This window comes from Prunus dulcis, unplaced genomic scaffold (assembly GCF_902201215.1).
Source record: "Prunus dulcis unplaced genomic scaffold, ALMONDv2, whole genome shotgun sequence".
Lineage (NCBI taxonomy): Eukaryota > Viridiplantae > Streptophyta > Magnoliopsida > Rosales > Rosaceae > Prunus > Prunus dulcis.
The window spans coordinates 40485-47489 of NW_023010107.1; positions in this window are offsets into that span (position 1 = coordinate 40485).

Below are 7005 nucleotides of genomic sequence, written 5' to 3' on the forward strand. Positions count from 1 at the left end.
GCTAAAACCTAAATTTACTTAGATTTTATCTCTTGAGATTTCTTTCCTAGTTGGACTCTATTTTGATTTAAGCTAAAATATTATCTTCTCGGTCTAATTAATTTGTTTAGGTAGATATTGTTTAGAAAGATTGGCTATAGTGGAAGTTATTAGGTTTTCTCACATCTTGCATTAGTTGGCGTCATCACATAACATTATATTGAATCAAAACTATTATTCATGCTTGAATAGCATTGGTGGTCTACTGTTTGACATCTTTAACAAAAGTCCGTATCAGATCATATTGGAAAGTCATGATTGAATAAGAGTGGTGAACTCTTGTGTTTCTCTCTTACGAGAGAGAACTAGTTTTGAATAAAAGGCGTGCCTTTCTTTTCAAAGAGGGAGCTTTCCCATATTTTGTTTGAGCATCTAAAATTCCTAAGAAAGCTAATGTGCATTTATTTGAGATAAATCATCAAGTGTTCCGTGTTTACTTGGAGATTTATCAAACACTTTCTTCATTCATATTGCATTCATATACATATCGGTGACTCATACGGTTGAGGGCACTAAGACCGTGGTGGCGGTTTTCCTTCGACTAGCTTGAAGCAATCGTGACTAGTATTGCGTTCAACATAAGGAGTGTCGAAGATCATCCCGTGACAGAAGTTGAGTTACAAAGAAGTCGGTAAACATTATCTAGAATGAGTCTAGGATAAGTGTGTGAGTACTTCTTGTAATCATCGTTCTATAGTAGATTTGTGTTGGACTAAGAAGTCCCGTGGATTTTCCCCAGAGGTGGTGTTTTACCACGTAAAATAATTCTCTGCGTGTTCCTTTATTTTTATGCTCAGCACGTTCCAGGATTGATAAGCTATATCAATCCTGCTACTGAAGTTTAATTTTTGTTTATTGATTATAATATTTAATTGGCCTATTTACCCCCCCTCTAGGCATTTTTAGTCATCCTACAGGTATTTTCAAGTTGTCATGTGTCTCCTTTAAGACGCTTTTATATAGGAGCATGTGTCTCCTTTAGGACTCGTATGGCGGTGTGCTGTATCTCTCTTAGGACGCTTTTAGCTCTCATGCGTCTCCCTTAGGACGCTTTTAGACCGGAGCATGAGGGTTTTAGACCGGAGCATGCGTCTCCCTTAGGACTCTTATGGCGGTGTCCTGTGTCTCCCTTAGGATGGTTTATGGACTATGTCTCCCTTAGTAAAGTAGTCAGTTGCAATGATCATCATGTCTTTTTTGGCAGGTGCCAGTTGCATGGGTCTTACTAAGTGAATGGCCCATTGCATGAACGGCCACCAACTTGTACCACTAGAACGATTACATCTTTTAACATACTCCATAGAGTCATGGCTCATGGTAGGCCAAAAATAACCTATACTTAGAGCTTTTTGGGCAAGTGACCTGCCCCCAAAGTGGTTGCTGCACTGACCATCATGGATTTTGCAGAGTGCCTCAAGTGTTTGAGGGTATTTTATACATGTGAGATAAGGGCCGGAGTATGATATGTGAACTATTTTGTTGCCCAGCATATGGTATCTCGAGACTTTCTGCTGGACCTTCTTAGCTTCAAACTTATCTTTCGTAGATTTCCAATTTCAAGTAGTCGATGATGGGGTCTTGCTAGCTGGATTCCTTATCAATATCATTGAGTCTACTTGTTTTATCTATTTGATGCTTGGCCGGTCAAGGTGCTCGACCGGGATGGAGTGTCTAAACTAGGTGTCCAGTTATGATCCTAAGCTTGCCAATGCATCTGCATGAGTGTTCTTTGCCCGTGGAACTTGTTGGATAGTGAAAGTGGGGAACTCCTTCAAAAGCATTTGGACTTTGTCGAGGTGATGGCTTGCTCCAACAAAGTTCCATATGGGGTGATTATGATGAAGCCTGCTCCAGCTCCCTTGAGATTTGATGCCCCATCTATGTGCAACTGCCACATATCTTTCCTTGGATTGGTAAAGGAGGTGTTGTATGCTCTCAAACTTTCGTTGCTTTTCATGACCAGTTTCTCTTTTTCGGCTGATGGAGTAAACTGTACAATGAAATCTGCTAAGGCTTGGGCTTTTGTAGCAGTCTTCTGCCGGTAGACAAGGTTGTACTAACTGAGTTCGATAACCCATTTTGATGAGTTGGTTAGAAGCGCCGAGGCTATGGAGAATTGATCTCAGAGGAAAGTTGGTCATGACAAGGATCCAGTGAATTTGGTAGTAGGATCTTAACTTTCTCACTAAAACTACAAGGGACAAAATGAGCATCTCCGTTTTCAGACAGCGAATCTCTTTATCAAGGAGGACTTTTGACGTGTAGAATACTAGATGTTGTGCCCCTAGCTTTTCTTGGATGAGAGCGAAACTAACTGCTGAGTTGGTTTTCTTGGATGAGAGCGAAACTAAGTGCTGAGTTGGACATCGCCAGGTAGATGAACAAATCTTCGCTTGGTACGGGTTTTGAGAGCAGCGGAGGTGAAGTGAGGTAGGTCTTTAAGCTTTGAAAAGCTACTTCGCACTTTTCATCCCACTTGTCTCTTTGTCCTTTCTTCAAGTCCTTGAATAGTCTGCACTTAACGGCAGATTTTGAGAGGAATTGATTGAGAGCTGCTACCCTACCTGTTAGACTTTCTATCTCCTTCGTTGTGGTAGGTGACTTTATATTGAGGGTGACCTTGATTTGATTTGGATTTGCTTCGAAGCCTCTTTAGGTGACTAAGTATCCCAAAAATCAACTGGATGAGACTCCAAATGTGCACTTGTTCGGATTCAACTTCATATGGTACTCTCGCAGCAGATTGAATGCTTCGGCAAGATTCTTGATGTGATTTGCCCATGAGGGAGCTTTGACTAGCATGTCATTCACGCAAACCTTCATAGTCTTGCATATCTGCTCCTTAAATTTATTATTATTATTTATTATGAAAGAAGTCTTTGCATTGTCATCTTCATGCATCATGATTTGATTGTAGCCAGAGTAGCCGTCCATGAAATTGAGCAGTTGGTTACTGGAAGTTGAATATGTGAGTTGATCAATTCTTAGCAGTGGAAAGTTGTCATTTGGGCATGCCTTATTGAGGTAAGTGTAGTCGATGCAAAGTCTCCACTATCCATTGTCTTTCTTTGCCACCAGAACAACATTAGCCAGCCATTCTCTATAAGGAGGCTTCTTCGATGAAGTCAGCAACTAGGTGATCCAGGTGGATCTTTTCAAGATAATTAAACAATAAATGTTATTTAAATTAAAAAAACTTATCAACCAGTCGACTTGAATGGTTTAAGAAGAAATAGTTCTCAACCATTTAAAAATTAATGGCTTGAATTACCTAAGGAATTTAAACCATTTAACATTTGTGGTTTAAATTCATTTATTATTTTGAGCTTTCTATTCTAGGCATTCAGGCTTGTATATAAACCATTGTAGTTGAATGAATTAAACAAGCATAACTCAAAGCAGTTCCTTAGCTTCTTCCTTTTGTTTTCTCTAATTTTCTTAAAATTCCTCTCGTTCCCTTATTCCTATAAACTAGGAATTCATAGTTCTATAAACTAGAAGTTTTGGATCAAGTGGTATCAGAGCACCAAATCTGAGAGGGTAATGGTGGTTTATGGTCTCAACTTGCAACCAACGCAAAGCTTTCGGAGAAGAAATTTTAGGTCATTTGCTCGTACACCGAAAGCCAAGGTCCAAGAGAGACATTATGACTGGAGAAAACAAACAGGATACATCTAGTGATGGTGATCGCATCACTAAGCTTGACCAACAAGTTGAAAACTTGTTTGTGTCAATCCTTAAACTCGTGGAGAGTTTGAAGGCTGGAAAACCTTCGCATCCATCAACTTCTTATGAGCTTGATCAAAAGCTCAAAAAAAAGGTTGTTGAGGATAGCAAAGATGAAGACGACACACAAGCTGATCTAACGAAAAAGGACGCTGAATCAGGTGACAACAAAAATTCTATTGATATCTTAAAAATTGATTTTAAGGTTGATATCCCTTATATAAAGGAGATGTTGATCCAGAAAAGCTAGATAACTGGATAGGCATATTAGAAACTTATTTCACAGTTTATAAGTATTCTAATGTGCAAAAAATAAAATTTGCGAGTTTGAAACTTTCAAGTCATGCCTTTACATGGTGGAAGTCCTATCAGAGACGGTATGATGTCTCATAATTGACTTGGAAGAACTTCAAGATGCTTTTTAGAAAACAATTTTATCCATTTGGCTATGAAGATGAAAGATGTTATAAGTGGTAACACTTCAGACAAAGATTTGGGTAACCTGTACAAGTGTATACAATAGAGTTCCATAACCAAGCTAGACGTCGATGACTACGATGTTTTCATGAAGTATACATGAGGTCTTGCCGACTACATTTGGAAGGAACTAAAATTGTTCACCGTAGATACTATTGAAGAAGCTAATGTGAAGGCCATCGCCATTGAGGCCAAAAATAAAAGAACTTACAAGAAGGATGACAGATAAAAGCCTGTCAACAAAACTGACTGGTGGAAAAACGGGAAGCAAAGTAAGGAAGGTCAGACACAAAAGGTCTACTGTGATCACTGTCAAACTAGCAGACATGCCAAAGACCAGTGCTGGATACTCCATCTTGAGTTGCGACCAAAGCGCGAGAAAAACAACCAGGGGAGAAATAACAGAAAAGCTACCTTGACTGTACAACATGCAGAAGAGCTTCCAGAGTTGAAGCAACGTGATGTTACACTTACCCTTATGACAAGGCCAGCACATACTGAAGACACGTTCAACCGTGAAGAGTTGTTTCATGTGTATATTCAGGTTAAGCAAAGTGTTGTACAAGCTATCATTGACCTTGGAAGTCAGAAAAACCTAATTTCAGAGGCTTTAGTAAGAAAAGTGGGTTTAGATAGACACCATACCACATCCTAAGCCAAACCAGCTAGGATGGATTCAGAAGGACGTTGACTTACAGATCATGAAGCAATGTACCTTCAAATTTGCTATCACCAATCGATATATCGATGAGGTGACATGTGAGGGGGTTCCTTTGGATGTTTGCCAAGTCATATTAGGCAGTCCATATTTATGGGACCAAGATGCCATCCACTATTGGAGGCTTTGCAAGTATCGACTTGTGAAGGATGGGAAGGAGTTCCACATCAACGCTTGCAAGCCTCAAGCTACAAAGAATTTGCTTATAGATAATTGCTGACAGCTAACCAAGCCAAGAGGTTAGTCAATCCATGTGGGCGACTCGTTTTGTTGATGATTCGACCGCAAGATCAGAGTTCTGGAGTTGTGACCACTACTACATTTTACACTTTGCGCGACGAAGATAATTTCGTCGCGCAAAATACATTGTAGTCGCACAAATTTTTACGCGACAAAAACTTCGTCGCGCAGAATCCGTCGCGCAAAGATCGTGAAGAAAGACTTTGCGCGACCAAGTTTTTCATTGGTCGCGCAAAGCGACTTTGCGCGACGAAAAAATATTGGTCGCGCAAAGTAACTTTGCGCGACGAAAAAATATTGGTCGCGCAAAGTAACTTTGCGCGACGAAAAAATATTGATCCCGCAAAACTTTGCGCGACGAAAAAATATTGGTCCCGCAAAACTTTGCGCGACGAAACACATTGGTCGCGCAAAGGTTTGAGCGACGAAAAATATTCGTCTCGCAAAGTTTTGCGCGACAAAAAACATTGGTCGTGCAAAGTCTCAAAAAATTTTAAAAAATAAAAAATTCCCGCGTTCCATTTTTGGTACCCCGCCCACATTTTTAGAGTTTTGCGCGACGAACAATAACGCCGCGCAAATATTTGCGCGACGAAATATTTTTTTGTGTTTTAAATTTTTTTAATTAAAATAAATTAATTTTTTCTTTTTATTATTATTTCTTTAATATTAATTTATTCAAAATTTTTACTTTTTAAATATAATTTAATTGTATGATTTTTTTTAAATCACTTTAATTTAAATTGATATTAATTTAATTCTAGTAATTTTTTCAAATTTTTACTTTTTAAATTTAATTTAATTGTAAGATTTTTCTTAATTATTTTAATTTAAATTGACATATTCAAAATAAAATTACATATGAAAAATAGTGATCAAATTATCCAATAAATATTTATATATATATAATATTCAAAATGTACACATGAATTAACAAAGTAAAATCCTAATACAAGCATATTGTGGTGGTAGTGGTTGATAATATGTTTTGATAGCTTCCTAATCCTCAACTTTAGCCATCAAAGTCTCAATGATTACCTACAAAAAAAACAAATATGGTCAAATAACAACAACAACAAAAAAAAAGAATGTATAATCTCCCCTAAAATTGTTATACCACAAATCCAACCCAAACTTCAATCTCTCCCCTTTACTCAACCCCAAACCCCACACAAACTCAAAACTAACTCCAAAAACACATATTAATGAAAAAAATTTAAAATTTGGAGAGAATATACCTTTGGCAAGATTGAGAGTGAGTGAGAATGAGAGGGAGAAGTGAGAGAATTAGATAAGATAGTGATAGAGAGATGAGAGAGTGAGAGATAGTGAAAAGATAGATGAGAGAGTGAGTGAGAGTGAGTGAGAGTGAGAGATAGTGAAGAGAGAGATGAGAGATTAAGTGAGAGGAGTGAGTGTGAGAGAAAGGGTGGGATTTGGGGAGAGGGAAAGAGAGAGGAGAGGTAAGAGTAGAGAAAGAAATTGAGAAAATGGTGGAGGAGTTATTTCGGTTTTTAAAAATTATTGAGAAATATTGGTCGCGCAAAGTCTAAAAATTATTTTTTGAGAAAAAAAATTCCCACATCCCATTTTTGGTACCCGCCAAAATTTTTAAATTTTTGGGCGACGAAAAATACATATTGGTCGCGCAAAGTCTAAAACAATTATATAAAAAAATTCCCGCGTCCCATTTTTGGTACCCGCCCAAAGTTTTGCGCGACGAATATATAAATATTGGTCGCGCAAAGTCTAAAAATTATTTTTTGAAAAAAAAAAAATTCCCGCATCCCATTTTTGGTACCCGC